Raw genomic sequence first — 18,825 nt, forward strand, 5'->3', positions numbered from 1 at the left:
AAGGAGATGCCCAGGTGTAAGAGGGAAAGAATAGAGCGTTCCTGAACTGTAATGATGTGTACTTTATCAGCCACTGGCTTGCACAATGAAAGAAGTAGTAATTGCCCGACGATGTGTCAGGTGACCTTTGGGTTTTACATAGAAAAGAATTCAGAGGCGATAATACAGAACAAGTAAAAGTGACATTTTTAATATCACAGCTGGAGCAGAACAACCTACTATTTAGTCTACTATTTCCATGTGAACACCGAGTACTTGGGTTGGCTTTTTCATGTCACAAATTTGACTGCATTATTTGGACTTTTCGCAAGTTGTAAATAAGCACTATGGTTACTGATTTCAGATAAATATTCTGATCTTGGATATTTTCAGTCTTTCTGTGCTCTGAGCTCCTGTAGTGTCTAGTCTGAATCACTCGACTCAACACTTCATTAAATGTAAGCCTTTGATTGCATTCTTGGGTATAAAACAGAATCTTCCATTTCTGTTGTAACTCTCATCCACCTATAAAGGACTGGCACATAGTAGGTTTCTGATAAAAACCTTTGGATTGTTTCAATCTCTTAGTTCCAGACCTGTTAAACTCTACTCAGATGGTTAAAGTACTGCAACAGGAAGGGAAATGTTAGTCCGCTTTACAGAGAATACTATGAAGCAATTTTCAAAGGAACAGTAGGTTCTTGGCAAAAAAAAAGAAACAAACTCAGAAATCCTAAAATAATTTCCTTTCTGTTACCTATGGGCCACCCTATAGTTCGATGCAAGATTCAGAGATACTTTTAGTCTCTAAATATTTTGCAAGAGGGAAAAGAAGTGTTCCAATCTCAAGAGAAATTGAAGGAGATGCAGCATTCAAAGACCACATTGAAAAAAAATGTCTGCTTCTGAATTAGGAACACCAGTGGCTCATTACTCTAAAAAAGACCACACATATACAAAAAAAAAAAAAAAATCAATAAAATTTGAAACAGGCTAAAAATTAAGTGTTTTTATCAAATAAAAACTGAAATTAACAAAAACCCTTATTTATTCAGCACTTCTATTGCACCTATATAAGATTGCTTTACAAGAAAAAAAAAAGATTGCTTTACAAGTACTAGGAGCTTAGATATTAATTTATTTCCCAATATATTCTGATCAATCTAAATATGTATTAAAGACAATAATAGAATCCCTATTTCTCAATAAAAAGTTATTAATTAACAAGCAAGGAAAACTGTTCTAATTTCTAACATGTACCGATTTGGTAATTAAAACCATGATATTCTGAGGCATGAGACAAAGTTCTTAAGTATTTAAAGTAGGAATTGGACAGCTGTCCTAAAGCAAAGTAAAACAAACCAAAATTCTCACGGATTTATATAATCTCATCTGTTCCCAAATGGCTCTTGTTAAAATACCATTTACCTTATGTTAACCCAAGGAAAATCAAATAGTTTTGTTCCCCTCCCCCTCAATTGCCAGCTGAGTGATAAGAACGTTTATGGCACTAGAAGGTCTAGATCAGGAATCAACACGAATCCTTCCCCACTTTCCTTTCTCGGCAAACATCTCTTACCACTAAACCAATGTGGTTTCCACTCAATCCCTCAGGCCACTGAACTCCCACGCTTTGAAGAGGAACTCCAGAAGCCATTAGACCATTTGACAAGGGATAGTAATTCACCTCAATATGCCCTTCAAATCTGTTAAATAGATGATAGCAAGCTGGGTGTTCCTTCTGTGCTGCAGTTCAACTGCTAACTCAAACAGCTGTGAAAAGTGAGAGTGGAGATACAGCAACTGCATGGCCACCTGCTGTTTTCTGTGACAGGTGCCACTGCCCCTTGACACTGAAATGCATATCATCATCATCACCCAAAGCCAGGCAACTCAGGAGTTTGGGGATATATATATATACCTGAGGATTTACACTGTCATCCTAATACTAAAAGTAATGGCTAATAACCTCTCTTCCAAATGTATGTTTGCAAAACTGTCAAGCCAGGATGGTATTTCTGCATTAGAGAAATAGTTGCCTTTTCCATCAGCAGTCCTGGCTTATTTTCTTTATTTTCAGTATAAATTAAAACAAATGATGGTTCTAGGATTACTCATATGAAGAAAGGAAGCTTTGGTTTCTCACTTTCTGGACAAATATACATCATAAGCACATTTTTAGGAGCCGTGCTCAACTCCAGCATAAAGATCCTCTCTTTTATAAGCACTAATGATCTATTATTCAAGCCAAAATGTTGTAGGCTTTATGGTTTTCACTTAATATTCAGACCAACTGCTCATGACTATGTAACATCTCATATCCCGTCAATGTCTCCAGCTAGAGAAAAGTTGAGTATGTTTTTCTCTCTTATTTGAATTGGGAAATTCAAATAAATGTGAATCAAAAGAAGAGTCAACCCTTTTGTAAAAATAGCTATTATGGTCTGCTGGCTGACTGATTAAGAACAAAGTATTTGATGAGAAACTGTGTTCTAAATTGAAACCAAATCCATACATGGCACCTTCATCAGAAGGAAAGTAGACACAAACATAAGACTTTCTGCTCTCATGGGGCTTTCCTTTGACAAGTAGAGCCACCTCCCACCCTCTAAAAAAAGGGGGGGAAAAAAGATCAACCTCTCATTATTAGCCCAAGAACACAATATGGGTATGGTAGCTGAATTGAATATAGAAAATAACTGGGTTAGCATTTATTTTTATAGTATGGGAATGGAGGCATTTCCTATTTTTATTTTAAGAAGATGATTCCCGTTTAATGCTGTTGTTGATTTAGCCCGTTTTTGTTTTTGTTTTTTTTTTTTGATTTAGCCCGTTTTCTTATCTTTTGTGGATGACTTCCCAGTGAGTGAGCTGAAGGGAAACTCGTACAATTCATAAATACCCAAACATTGCTAAGCCTCTCCCCTGTACCTTTCGAGGCCAAAATTTACAGATAGATACTGAGGGACCCTGTGATGATGCATTGGATTAATTCACCAGCTTCTCACTTCTTTAAGTTTCTAAGAGACCAAATCTTTAAAGCTGACATATGGGAGAGTGGTGATATATTGCATTAATTCTGTAGCCCCTTACTTTCATTTTAGGTCCTATGTGTTTCAATGGACATTTGTCTCCATCACAGCCACATCACACCAAACATTTGATTTGTCAGTTCATTTGGTCAAATACCACTCAAAACAAGAGGTGCTCAGAGAGGAGAAGAATCTAGCTCAAGATCTGCAGCTGTTTTCTGAAGTTGACCCAAATGACTTTTTTTCTTCCAGTTTCTCAGAATCCTGCCTCTGTAGTTGTCTTTCCCTTTGGTCCATCCAGGACTTCAAAGCGATAGTTTGGTGTATTCTCTCCCCCCCCCCCTTTTTTTCTCACTAATGAATCTATAGCAGCATGGATTTTCCATATTTTGTTTAATGCTAAGCATTAGAGTTTTCAGTTTATAGTTTCACTTCCTCTGATGCCATTCTTTCTGCTGTAGAGTCTCTGCCTAAGATCATAGTTTAAATATGTTTCCCATGCTTTTTCTGCAGTGACGGGCCTGGAATATAAGTTTATTATGGATGAAGAATAAGAAAAACACTGAGAACTGTAACACAAGCTCTGCCGCTACCTGTGAAACAAACTGAAACTGACTATAAAACAATTAATATTTGTAGTTTGTATATAAAAACATTTTCATGTCCAGTATTTCACATCATCCTCATGAAAGAGAGAAGCGAAGTGACTGTCAATCTCAGGATTGATTTGCATATGAAGAAACAAGAGTCTTTAACAGGTTAAGTCACTTGTCCATCACCACACGATTCTTACAGAACAAAATGGGGAATTTCACCAGGTCTAACAAGTGATGATCTTTCCCCCAAACCACCTTGCTCTCCAGTGAAAGTTAGAAAAACTGGGATTTAAAACAATAAGGTACAGATTAACATGGGTGAGAACAGGCAAATTCACAGTGGCGAGGATCTATTTGAGCCTTTCCAGCACAACAAAACAGGAAGTGAATATCCACATGAAATATGTGTATCACCGTCCTTGGAAAAAGGAAACATGAACTCTTCCAGAATATATGGGCCAAACACAATGTATAGTGCTCTGTATAGCTGCTGTTTTGTAAAACTCACATGATAATCACGTATTTAATGTTTGTCTTCACCATAAAACTGTAATCTCCACAAAGAGAAACTACATCAATTATCTGCATGAATACCAAGAAGGAAAATAAAGCAATTCTTCCTTACATTCTAGATTCCGGCCAGTGTCTGCTCTAGGGTTTCTAGGTTTACCAGGACTATACTAAAAGCTTCTATTTCATTCTATGCACAATATTGAAAAATAGGATACTTGAAACATGAATTCTCTGAATCCATTAAACCCAGGTATGGAATATCTGAACATGAGTCAATATACACTGATTACTTTTACAATGAGTACTCCGAAAGAATTGTCTCAAAGGTAGCAAACAATTTGACTGATATGAAACAGTCGGCTGTAGAGACCTGTGGGCGTCAGTAAAGAATACTTGATGGATCAGACATAATAAGGAAAATAAAGTCAAGAGTTATTCAAAATTAGACGGAAGAAGAAGGCAGTGTCTGATGAGAAGTGAAACAAAACAAAACCTAATAACAACACAAAAACAACCAAAAAATGAGTTGTTCAGGAGGAGCTCTGCCAAAAGCACTTGAGCCAGAAGGTAGGGTATCCTCCATTCTAACCAGGTAGCTTTAGACAGTCCATGTACGTTCCTGTGACTTCCTCCAATACTGTTATAGAAAGACTCTGAGATCACATGACAGAGCCCTTTAAAATATATGCAAGTGATAAGTGGAGGTGGTATGCTGTACAATCTTGTGCAAGTATAATTTTATGAAAACAGACTTTACTACATTGGTTATTTTAAAGGGACTTTAAATCAGTACTGGTGAGAGAAGAAATAGCCAACTGTCTATGAAACAGATAACATGGTAGCCACTTTCCAACTTCAGATTTGAGCTTCAGTGAGCTATCATTTCCTCACATTCATGATATGGCCAATAACTGAAATTATATCTCTAGTCTTCATTGAAATTTCTATAATGTAAACGGTTTTGCTGTTCTCTCCACACAAATACACTCAGAGAACCATTAGCTATCACCGTAAGACTACGTCAAGGTTCATTTTGTTTTGTTTTGCTTAGTTATGTAGGTCTGGCCACTACTACAATGTTTAAATTAGGCTCATGCTTCCCTCTGTTAAAGAAGATAAAGAATGATTCATGTGCTTACTGCCTTCAGAAATGTTGGGTTAAAGGAAAATAGGCATTTTTGCCAGTGAAGTAATCCATATACTCAGAACAACTGCTACAGATAAATGGGCTTTGCAATAGGGAGTGATAGCCTTCCCATCATTAAGTAGGCCTATAGGAGACCTTACCTTCAATCTTCTTATTTAATGTAATAAGGAGTCTTTTTAAGGACTTGTCAGGGGACATAGTGGTAGATGAAACATAGCTCCAACTATGTCATCGTAGGCAGACTGAAGCCATGAGTCATCCAGTGTGCTGAGAAGTGGAGAGGTGTGTGCCATCTTCAGGCAAGCTTATCTAGACAAAATACATGTTAGGTTATGAGAACTGACAATTATGGAGACCTTGAATGCTGGTTTTTTTTTAACATAGGATTCAAATGAAAGGGAAGGTAGATGTAAGCCAACATGACTTCCATGTATCTTACAACGCAGCACAGTTGAAGGTGCGGAGTGGGATGGGGGATATTTAACTTGGCCTCAGGAAACCTGGATTACAATAAATTAAAATGTGATCTTGGGAAAAGCTGACATACATAATGTTTTAAAGGCATTTTAAATTATAACATTGCATCACTCTTGATAACTAAAAGAAACCACCATTGTTCATCTTTTGTCCAGTGTCATGGCTATTTCTAGTCTGTATCTGTCTAGAAGGTCAAAAGCAGAGTCTAAATTAGGACATCTCCCAAAGACAAACAGCATGGGGCATATTCAATATCAGCTTATTCAGGACGCACCAAAGGCATGATCTAAAGTTTTTTTCTCTGGCTAAGCCCTGAGTACAGACTTTAAAACTGTTCTCTATTTTCAGGTCTCTTTATTTAATGTTTTATGGAATCTGGAATCTGTAGAGAAGAGGGAATCACTTTTCTTTGTCAGTCAACATGATGGCATGACAACCAGTTGAAATGTGAAAGACTGTCAAATCAACAATTGTTTTGTCTACAGGATGCCAAATAACAACCAGTTTGATTGATTTGGGTTTATTCTTAAGTATAAATTTGTTCAGTTGTTGAAGCCTGTCGATGCAAGCCTTTAAATAATCATACTTTTTGTTTTCTTCACGGGGAACAAAGTGGTTTCAAAGATATTATCTCATTTTTATTCTGATTTCTCCCAACAACCCGTTAACTATCAGTAGAGCAAGTATTACTACATTTGTTTTACAAATAAAGATTACAAGTGGGATTTACAGAGCATAGGCCTAACTATCCCAATTAATTTGCTCCATTTTTTTTTTAGTGGAACTGAAAGAACTACAATGTTTTGTACATCAAATAATAGTGTGTAATTTTAGCCTAGCCCAAATGAAATGTTCAGTAAACAGTATTCAATTAGAGTCTTTTATTTTCCATCATCAACAGCAGAGTCTCCACTTTCCTGCTGGATTCTTGCCCTTCCATATATCTATTGGCATATGTTGAAGGCTCTCGTTGTCTTGAATAGCCTGAGTGCTGGAAAAAGCATCCAGCTTTGCCTCCTTCACTTAAAATTAAAATGGTTCCCCCCTCAAAAATATGAACCCCTGGTTCAGTTTCCATAGACCAATTCTACCAAAATGTCTTAATTAACATTTTAAAGATACTGAGGGTTAAGAAAGTAATTTGGTCAAGACCACTTGAAAGCCTATCCTTTCAATTACTTCCTTTTTTTTTCATTTTTAATGTCAAATCCTAAAACTCTATGGTTATCCTAGAGCCTCCCATCCATTGCACCAATGGTTTACTGTACCTCTAGGTAAGGGAGATACCAAATAGAAAAGGAAATGATTGTTCAACATCACCTATTAAAATATAAATATCATTTTATTTTATCCCTAGATGCAGTGTTCTTCAATGCCAAGTATTATTTAGCAAGAAGCTGGTTTTCTTTATTCTTTGGGGGCCTGTTAAAATAGCAAGAGCTGGCCCTGAATGCTTGAGCTGTGGATGGAGAGAACATGCCATCTGGACCAGCCTAACCTGTGATCTATTTATTCCCACATTCAACAGACTTTATTGTCAGCCATGCAGGGAACAAGATAGACTCATGGAACTTCATGGAACTTGCAATCCAGCAGATGGCTCAGATATTGACTAAGTAAAAAGGAGTGTGATGGGCAGAAATGCAGGGTGCTGTCAGGGACATTTAACAGAGAGTGAACTTGGTCTGAAGCCCAGAGAAAGCTCTTCACCAGAAGTGACAAGATATTTATGCTGCAACCTGAAGTGTGACCATGAGTTAGCTGGAGGAGAACAGATTCAGGCAGCTGGAAAAACATATTCAGAGTTTGTGATGGTTCATTTTTGTGTGTCAACTTGACTAGATTATAGATCTCAGTTATTCAATTAAATGCTATTTAGGTGTTGCTGTGAAGGTATTTTGTATATGTGGTTGCATCTACTATCAGTTGATCTTTGGTAAGGGAGATTTTCCTTCATAATATGGGTAAGCGTCATACCATCAGTTGAAGGCCTTAAGACCAAAACTGAGGTTTCCCTGAGTAAGAAGAAATTTTATCTGGGGCCTGAAGTTTCACCTCCTGCCTTAGAGTTTCCAGCCTGCTTGAATCTACAAATTTCAGACTTGCTAACCCCACACTGTGTAAGCCAATTGCTTGAAATAAATCCTATATACATCCACACACACAGAGTACAATTCTTCTTTTTCCTCAAAAGTGTGTGTGTGGGGGGGTGTCTATATTTTTCTCATGTATATACACACAGAGAAAGAGAGAGAGAGAGAGAGAGAGAGAGAGAATCCTGACTAGTTTAGATGTTGGTACCAGGAAAGGAAGTGGGGAGCTACTGTGACAAATACCTTAAAAGATGGAGGTAGCTTTGGAATTGGGGAATGAGTAGAGACTGGAAGAACTCTAAGGCACGTGATAGAAAAAGCCAAGACCGTGTTGACGAGACTGTTAGTGAAAGTATGGGTGTTCAAAGTGAAGTTTCCAAAAGAAATGAGGCACATGTTATCGAACAAGTGTAGGAAAGGGGGTACGTGTCATAAAGTGGCAGAGGACTTGACTGAATTGTATACTACAATTGTGTTGAAAGCAGGATTTGTAAGTGATACATTTGGATATTGAGTGAGGATATTTCCAAGTAAAGTGTGGAAGATAAGGCCTTTCTCCCTGATGATTTTATTAAAATGCAAGCAGCAAGAAGTCCATTGAAGAAGGGACTATCAAGCAAAAAGGAGCCAACACTTTCTGATTTCAGAGATTATCAGTCTACTCAGATTGCCAAGGATGATAAAATCAAGAAAATTATTGTTGAGAAAGCATGCTCTAGACAGGAGACTAAGGATGCAGCTGAGCATCTTCTTTTTTTTTTTAAAGATTTTACTTATTACTTATTGATTCATGAGAGACACAGAAAGAGAGGCAGAGACATAAGCAGACGGAGAAGCACACTACCCACAGGACTCAATCCCAGGACCCCAGGATCAGGACCTGAGCCAAAGGCAGATGCTCAACCACTGAGCCACCCAGGGGTCCCTTTTTGTTGTGGTGGTTTGTTTGTTTGTTTTGTTAAAGAGATTAGGTATGTGATTTTTGGATCCAATCATCCATCTCAGCAGAAGCCAAGTATAGGGCTGGAGTTACCCAAGGGTCTGTGGACGATCATTTTTGTCTAATGCTTGGATCACCTTGACCTACAAGGGAGGCCCCAGATGATTTTGAGAATGTTATACCAGCAGAAACATTTCCATCTGGGACCGAAAAAGACTGGATGAAATGAAAGAAGGTTGTTGTACTCCCCAAATTCTATAAGCAGGAAACAAGTTGTTAGAGATAAACAGCTGCAAACATCTGCTACAATTCAAGATAAAGGAAGAATGACAGAAGGTGAGGAAGCTACCAGTGAGGGCACAGAGGGTGAGGGAGCCACCACTAGGGGTGCACAAGCACACACAGCCCTCAAAAGCACCAGCTAGCATTCCTCTCTTGCGGGGTCACCAGAGCCACAATCCACAAGCAACTATCTCTGGCTGTACCTTGAGCTGCTTTAGGTTATTATTTTTATACAATTACTAATGCCTCTTGCTCCAACATGTTTTGACACACTCCAGGGAAGCACATCATATTTATATTACAAGTGGGGGAGGGGGTTACTAAAGTGACACAATCTGCCTAGACTCCAGTTTTCATTTTTTCAATTCCTGAAGAAAACTTCCCCCAGTGATTCTCTATAATTTGATCAAATTCTGAATTCTCATTTTTTTATTTAAGATTACAGAGTCACTGGACATAATGCTGTGTGTCTTGATTCCGACTGCTTTCTGTTGCTTAACGTAAAAAATGTAAGTCTTGGCTCTTTCAGCCCCTGCAAATGTTCCATCCTCAAGCCCATCTCTGTTTCTTTAGAGACATTCCTATCCCTGTCTTAGTGCTCTCTATATATCCCCCTACCACTCTCTACCTACCCAATTCCTACTTATGTTTCGTGGCCACTTCATTTTCCAAAATCTTTCCAGATTGCTTGAGCCTACCTAGCCCTTCTCTTTTACATTGCACTTAAAGTCAATATCAAAACTTTACTTGGTAATTTTTGGCTTGTAACTTTTTACAAACTTTGGTTTGTAATTTCTATCTAACTGTTTAATGTGTTTGGCACTCATCTCTTCATTAACTATACCATAAGGTACCTGAGGATGTTGATTATTTTTTTTTAAGATTTTATTTATCAATTCATGAGAGACACAGAGAGAGAGGGGCAGAGACACAGGCAGAGGGAGAAGCAGGCTTCCTGTAAGGAGACCGATGTGGGACTCGATCCCAGGACCCTGGATCATGACCCAAGTCAAAGGCAGATGCTCAACCACTGAACCACCCAGGCGCCCCTGAGAACATTGATTGTATCTTCTATTTTTGCAAAGATCAAAACACAAGGAATAAAGCAAACAAGTCTTACTAAAGCTATAAACATTATGATTGAGCTGTAGAGCAACTGAAAGCATTTCTGGATCAGCAGGGAGTCTTCTTCAAACCTCACTCGCCCATCTCTGTGAACCTCTGTGCAGCTCTCTTCAGGCATCATGATCATCCAGGATGGGGTTTACATACAAGTCCTCAAGGCCTTATCTGCAAGGATTCTGTAGTGAGGACTTGACATCTATATTTTTAACAAGCCAATCAGGTGGTTCTGAAAGTTGGAGGACAATCTTGTAAGGATATTGCTGTAGGTGTTAGTAATGAAACTAGATGTCCTGGGATTTGAGACTTGTCAGGAAGAAGAGAAGCAGAACCTATAGCCAGGACCCTGGAGAATCTCCCGCTCCCTGGATGCTGTGGTCGGAAACCTTGCACTCAGACTCCCTAACTCTTTCTAATTCTTCACTTGGCAATCCAGCCTTAAACTTACTAGGCTCTAGTAAGTCTTCTGTATCCACACTAACTCTTTAAAATATAATAAAAATGTATGAGTTCGATCCCTATACTCTCCCTGTGTTACAGATGAAGAAACTAAGACACGGAAGGTTATGTAACTTGCCCAAAGCCATAGACTAAGTATATAGCAGGGCTGAAAATCAAACCCAGGCCATCTGGCTCTAGAATCTGTATTTTTAACCACTGTAACCTCTATAAAACCACCACTGTGTCCTGCCTCATGGGCTCCACATTTTGGACTTATTGCACCTTTTTCCTACCTGCTAATATCAATGAAATAAAAAAAATAAGTACTCAATATCTATTATGTTTAAGATAGCATGATAACTACCTGGAATGCACCCCAGAATAAGATTCCATCCATCCCTGCCCTCAAGAAACCTACATTATAATGGAGAATTCAGGCAAGTAAAGTAACATATAAGCAAACTTACTGATGAGCATAGTAAGAGGGGCAAGAACACGATACTATAGGATGACAAAAGAAGGGAACCTATTTTAGTCTTGGGAGCTGGATAGAAAGCCTAGAGGAAAGGCCATGTGAGCTGAGATTTGAAAAAGCCCCGGAAAGCAAGCTAAGGCTCCCAGGACAGGTAGTGCTTAGCAGAGGATGGCCACTGGAGAATATTGCAGTCAAAGGTAAGGGCACATACAAAAAAACATGAGGTAAAAGAAAATTTGAGACATTCCAAATAATGTAAGTAGTGCACTGTCACTGTAAAGTACATACAAGAAGGTAAAAGGTAACAATGAATGAAGGAGGAAATGTTTCACAAATCTTGATTTTTCTATCTTCACTGCTGACCTTAATAGGCCTACTCAAACTCTTGATTATTCTCCAGGCCCAGTGGTTCAGTTTGAAGTTTTCTTGACCCATGAAATAGGATTAATGGAATCCTAGTAGCTCAACAGAGCTCACCTTACACCCTTTCCTCGAATTTAATATGTGCCAATTGATCAATTAGCCTAATAAATGAATAGCTTATTTTTAAGCAGACCTAGGCATATGACTGAACATAATCTTCTCCAAACAAGAAAAACATCAAAGAGGATTCAGAACTCTATGTGTAAATATATCCAATAAAAGAAAGCTTAATCTAATACTTGAAAACTTGAATAATTTTTGTCAGTTGTTTAAACACTTCTAATTTATAGTTAGGGACCTTCATTTTCAATCTTCATTAACAAGCACAGGGCAATAAAGATGGATCACTATATTAATAAAACAGAATTATTATGTGTTATTTATACAGGGCAGCAATAAAATCAGACTGAGAAGATTAAGCACTCTAGCATGCTGTAATTTATGTCAAAGCAATGTCCTACTTTGAAATCAGATTCTGGCTTAAACAATGAGTAGAACATATATTCAAAACAGCAAAGGAGGATGGGAAAGTAAAAAACCAGCTTTATGTAGAATATTGAGACTCTTGGACCAATTTAAAAAAGAGATCACTTAAAGAATATAATCTGAGACAAAGGAAGGTTAACAGTGGCTTATTCTCTCCTTCTTAATCCTCCATATTTAGTCAATGTCATTTCAAAAGCTACTTTCAAAAGAGCAAGTAAGGTAAAGTGTTTCAAATGTCCTCTGAGTACTCTAATGCTCTATTTGGCCCAGACACCCTGAGTCACTACCTAGAGAAACACAAAGAAAACATTGCAGTATATTTAGAGATGTTTAGTTCATAAAAGAATCTTGCACAATCAAAAAATTACTTAAAAAGAAAACCTAGTGCTAGGAACATCCTGAGCCTTACTCCTACTGCATTTATTCCTATTAAAACTATAAAGTAGCTCTTTGAAATAATTTTGGGATAAATGAACAATATGGCTTCTTGTAATGTTTCTGAGACCTGATTTTGAAAAATGTTTTAAAGCTATAATTTTTAATCTGGGGTCCTACCAAGACCTGTGCAGCAATATATTAGAGGAAAATGATAGCCAAAGATATAAATCTGTTGCATCATCCTGGAGAATCAATTTCACTAAAGAATTTTGGAGAAAAGTTCTGATTTTTTTTTTTTTTTTTTACACTTAAGAGGTTTTGTCACACCCACATACAACCAAAATTACTTTTTGGGTGTGAGCCTAGAAAGTAGAAGTTTTTATGGGCTGCAAGTGACTGTCAAGTTTTATTCTTCTTGCATTATGAGGAAGCCCCAGATACTAGTATTACAGTTGAATTAAAGAGAATGGGTCATCAATGGAAGACAAATAGATTATGGTCTTGCCCTAGTCTGGGATCCATGGTTTTGGTTTTTTGGTTTTTGGTTTTTGGTTTGTTTTGTTTTTTGTTTTTTTTTTTTCAGAGCTGGAATTTGCCATATTTTCCTGAGTCATTTTGTATTACATGCATAAAACATTGACTCATCAAAATTATCTTAATATCTTGACACAAACGTGTTCATATATACTTTTTAAAATATATAGCCACTATTTTCCCATGTTGTAGAAGAATGAAAAATTCTAGAGTTTGACAATACATGTGAACTTAATCTTATGTTGCTTTTGCATTTTAAAAGCTTAAAGATTTTTTTTTAAAAATTCTTGCAGCAAACAAGGACTTGAGGTTCAAAAGAGAAAGTCTGTAGAAAACATCTCTGAATCTCAAGCTGTGTTATCCATAAAATGGGGATAGTTACTGCCCTGAAATTTCACACAGCATAATGTATATTTTATTTTTTTTTTAATTTTTTTTATTTATTTATGAGTCATAGAGAGAGAGAGAGACAGAGACAGAGACAGAGAGAGGCAGAGACATAGGCAGAGGGAGAAGCAGGCTCCATGCACCGGGAGCCTGACATGGGATTCGATCCCGGGTCTCCAGGATCACGCCCTGGGCCAAAGGCAGGCGCTAAACCGCTGCGCCACCCAGGGATCCCTGCAGTTACTTTTAAATCTGTAGATCATTATATGCATGTCAAGGGATCCTATTTCCATTGTGTGATCATATTAATTGTCTCCTATAGCCTAGCCCCACAAACATAAAAATACAAAATAAACTATACAAATACAAATGCAAAAGAAACAATAAAAGTTCATGAACATATAATTAATATTTCCTAAAAGCCTTAATGCACAGGACATGAAGGACTTGACCATCATTAACAGTGACCAGCACAAAGTCTGATGTGGCAAATATTTTAAAAATGGAAAACATGTTGAATATTGTATCTGTCCAGTTCCAGTCAGAAAAATACAGGCCAACGGCTATTTTAATCATGTTACTGAAGAACTGAAAGTGTAGAAAGCAAACATTACCATATCAGGGAGGTAGTAACTGCAAAAGCAGCTATCTTCCAAGGGGAAGAGGTTGATGACTTCAACTTAGGAGGTGGAGAAGTGCTCAAACAGCAGCTGACACTCAGATCTCTAAGGATGAAGAGATGTTTGGCTGAAGCATCTCCAAGCTTAGTATAGGGGATGGAGACCCGTGGGTCCAGATCTCAGAGGAGCTTATAGCTACCTGGGTTTTTTTTTCCTTCAGCTCTCCAGTCTCCCTCTGGAATCCCATATTAGCTCAGCCCAACACAGAGGCAGCTCTAAGCTGGCAGAGCAGAAATGTGGTGAGCAGAATTCCAGGAGGAGCCTCACAATACAAGGGTGGAAGGGCAGGTTTGGACTGGCCCACTAGCATTGCACCTAGCTCAACCACAGGAACGGCAAACTGGATGAAGAATAAAGGGGCAGAGAAAGAAAGGAATGAAGGTATGAATCATTCATTCTGTGCCTGATTAGGCAAAAATCTAAGCTCCCCGAAGTGCTTTCTCAAACCTGTATTCCCAAGGACTAGATATAAGCTGAAATTTATGAATCATATCACATTCAAATGCACTAGGGAAGTTTGCTATTTAGAAGAATTTCACGGCAAATTGTTTTGCAAGACAAATAATCACTCACTAATTTAACTGATGCATAAATCACAATTTTCATTCATTTGGTTTGCTTAAGCAAATTGGATCTATATTGAAAAATATGAGATTCACATTATAAAATCTCTAATACCTACTTGGCTCCCAAAGGACATCCTCAACATATAATTTGCCAGATTGAGGTGGCACAATTTTAGACTTTGGAAAGATGATAAACTCCTGTTTCCTCACTCCGACCTGGCCCAGCCTTGAAGGTGTAGAAATTGGTAACATTGATAAAACAAAATTTAAAACTGTGAGAACTATTAAGAGAGAAAAGGGGTGTGTGTGGGGGTGTGTGTGTGTGTGTGTGTTAGACGGAGTTGTGCTACAGTCTTCTGGAACAGAAGGTCTTAATACCCCAGAAGAAAAATGGATTGTGGGACAGCAATTAGGTTGTCCTGTTTTGCCCCCACTGCATACTATCATGAGTAGATCATTGTTTCTCTTCCCTCATTCACAACAAGAGTCAAAAAATTATGACACTAACCCAGTAGCACCATAGTTAAGGCATAACAAGCACAGCTGGAATGATGAACAACTGATAAGTAATCAAATCAAAGTAGCAAGTCCCGACATTTCCTGTGCTATCTTCCACTCTTTCCAAAAATTAGGGCTGAAAAATTATACCTTAAGAGAAAATTGTTAAAGAATATAATGCCTTGGGAAAGACAAATGGAATATAGTAAATGCTCCCTACCTTATACTGCATCCACGTCTAACTCCTACATTCTAAATCTACTAAAAGGTGTGTCTGCTTGGACTTGAGTTGGAGCTTTTCAAGTTAATTATACATTACCAGACAATGTAGCTAGCATTCCTTTAAAATGAGATAACTAGCTAATTGAGAAGGGTAAAAACTAGAATACCAAGAGAGTTCAACAATCTAGATGGAGTCTAGACATATTACCATAAAAAATGCAAGAACACTAAAGACAAAGAGAAAATTTTTAAGTTGAGTAGATTGCTAAAAAGAAAAACAAATAAATAGCAACAAACACCTCAAGAGCAAGACTAGTGCAAAAGAGAAAATGGAGTGGTTTTTAAAGGTATTTAGAGGAAAGAAACTTTGAACATTAGATCTAGGTAAATTGACATTGGAATATATCAGTCTATACACATATATGAGAATACAAAGCTTAAGAAGGTTTGGCACTCACAGACCATCTTTAAAAACACTCTGGGATAAACATAAACAAATCTAGAGATTTGCTAAAAGTGTGTGGTAATTTAATAAAATATACCATTATTTTATAAATCAACACAAACCACACCACTAAAGTAAATCCAAACAATGTAAAATTATAAATGATACATGCACAGAGGGAGTAGTGGAAGGTGGGTATCCTGGAGGAAATGTGAAGGGAATGAGGGTATAGATAAGTCTTATTTGGACAAAGATCTAAATATTGTCAAGCTTAAGAAGTTGAAAACAAAAAATAATAACATGTTTATGAGACTTATTCTATATAACACTACGATTGGAATGCATAGCTTCCATGGCAACAAAGAACCAACAAAAGATATGCAAGAAAGGAAAAAAGGGAAAACTTATATATGGCAAAAGGCTTAATATGACAATAATAAAACTAAATTAATTTTTTTTATGATAGTCAGAGAGAGAGAGAGAGAATGGCAGAGACATAGGCAGAGGGAGAAGCAGGCTCCATGCACTGAGAGCCCAACGTGGGATTCGATCCCAGGTCTCCAGGATGGCGCCCTGGGCCAAAGGCAGGCGCCAAACCACTGCGCCACCCAGGGATCCCTAAATTAAAAATTTTAAATTCACCAATTAAAAGCAGTAAACTATCACACTGAATAATACCAGTAACCTACTACACATTAAGTACATGTGATAGACTAGAATTAAAATGGTATTAAAGTTGAAATTTAAGTTTAAAAAGCCAGTATACCTCACAGTTATGAACCAAACACGTGAAGTAAGCATTTCAATATCAGAAAAGAAACAATATATATACACATACACACACATACACATGTACACACACACACATGCACAGGTGCTCACAAGATAATGCAAAGTAATGGTAAAATAAAAATGATCAAAACCTAACAACATAGCTTCAAAAAATATCAAGAAAAAAGCTGACAGAACTATAACGAGAAATTGGAAATTGAAAGTTGCTTAGTTTACATTGTTTTATTTTGTTTTTATGGAGAAAAAAACCCCACAGGGCATCTTCACAGACATAGAATACAGGTGGATTAAAGCTTTAAATGTAGGAGGAAAAAATGCATGAAAAAAAATATGGGTGATAGAAGAAATTTCAGAATACTTCTGTGACCTTCTGATAGAAAAGGACTTTTTAAGATTAAATCCTAATAACAAACACACAAAATATACAGTCAAATATATGTATTTGACTACACCAAATAAAACTTTGTGCCTAATGAAAGACAATATTAGATACAAATGAGATATATAGTTGGAGAAGATAATTGCAAAGTCCTAAAGTAAAAACATTGACATTTGGAGTATAAGTGGGACTCCAGAAAAATGTCAGGAAATGTATCAAAATCCAATATAAACATGGAAAAAGAAAAGGAATAGGACAATTTCAATGCTTTCCAGAGAAAACAAATAAAAATACATGTGAGATACAAGTCTGCATCCACTAAACTTGGCAAAAAGAAAAAAAAAAAAAGGTAATTTCAAGTGTTATAATAAGGGCAGGTATATGCTTCCCACACTGTGGATAGAAATATTCTGGAAATAAATCTGATAAGACTTAATGAAAACCAAGTTAAATATAGTGTTTCCTAGAGCTCATTAACTTCACTTCCAGGAATACACCCCAGATGATAAAATATTTACATAGTCACATCAGCATCTTATTGGTGATGGTCATCACATACTGAATCCGAGTGCCACCTCTTTTCTTCCCTTCAATGCTCACAGTAGAATCTGTCCTGGCACTGGTAGATGTGTTTTGCTATTACAATTAGATGGTAATGATCCCAAGATCATCCAGAGAGTCTGCATAGAATCTGAACTGGATCAAACAGGTTGAAAACTGGGTCATGGAGGCTTATCTGGAGTTTGTGGCTTCTGGCATTTGACCATAGTCTCTAGCAGCACCTGTAGGCAAAGCTAGAAAACTTGATAATTATGGCTTGGTCATTATAGTTCCCAGCAATAAGCTCAGAGAAAAACAAATCAAAAACTTAGATGAATCTGAAAATCAAAAATTCAAAGCATGTGAAGAAAACTAATATGAAAAAGCCAGTAACATTGGTAACCAAAGAAAAGGAATATGAGAAAAGCTTAAAAAGAAGATTCTTTAATGAATATGGTTAGAATTTCTCATAAACAAAATTGTTCACCAATAGTTGCTCCCCTTCCCTGAAGAAGTATTTTAATTCTTCACTCTAATGAACTCAGATATGGGTGATTTGCCTTTGAAAAAAAAAAAGAAAAAGTGGTAAAATCCCTTTATGAGTCTCCTGCTTGAAAATTTCCTGTAATACCTATTTATCTAACTATCTCTCCATTTAGTAGCAAAATTATCCATTTCTACCCACCTATCATTTACATCTATATAAATATTTGCATGTAGATCCATTTCTTATTGTTTCTCCAGGACAATAGTCCTGTTTTTCCTTTGAGAGAAACAAAACACACCTGTCTTATAAATTATGCCTCTTCAAATATTTGTAACAAAAATCATGTATCTTTGTCTTTCATTCTATCAATAAAATATCACAACCTTATAATTTTTCCTTATGTGGCATAGGTGTCAAACTCCTCAGTATGATACTTAACCTATTTCTCCAAATGTTTAATGGGGAAATCTTAAAGCTGGGCAATCAAACTTTACATTTTTGGGAAAAAATATACAAAACATTATAAGCCTGGAGCCACAACAAAACCCACTCTGGAAACTAATTTCTCTTCATGATTATTTAAAGAAACATCACAAAAAATACTGCCCAAACAAGATCAAACAAAGACGTTAGAGTATAAAGGGAAAAAAGTATTATTCTTAGTCAAAACTATGGATAAAAATTCCACCTCTGCACCTCACATGAACAAGTTATTTGAATTGTATGGGGCTTGGTTCACTCAGCTTTCATATGAGGATTCAAAAGACTTCCACAATAATTTATGGTGTAAGGAATTATGTAAATAAACTCAATGAGTGCCACTTCAGAATGTTTGGAAATAATGATAAAACATATTTTAAGAAAGCACTACCAAACTTTGAATCATACATTTTGACAAAATAAATATTTAA

At 36.9% G+C, this 18,825-nt stretch overlaps 1 long non-coding RNA gene across 1 annotated transcript in view; it reads right to left on the reverse strand.

Annotated features, from left to right (window-relative positions):
* The window catches only part of LOC140637583 (uncharacterized), a 35,081-nt gene that overhangs the window by 6,441 nt on the left and 9,815 nt on the right, over positions 1 to 18,825 (reverse strand). The window lies entirely within an intron of this gene.

The sequence above is a fragment of the Canis lupus genome, chromosome 8 (assembly GCF_048164855.1).
Source record: "Canis lupus baileyi chromosome 8, mCanLup2.hap1, whole genome shotgun sequence".
Lineage (NCBI taxonomy): Eukaryota > Metazoa > Chordata > Mammalia > Carnivora > Canidae > Canis > Canis lupus.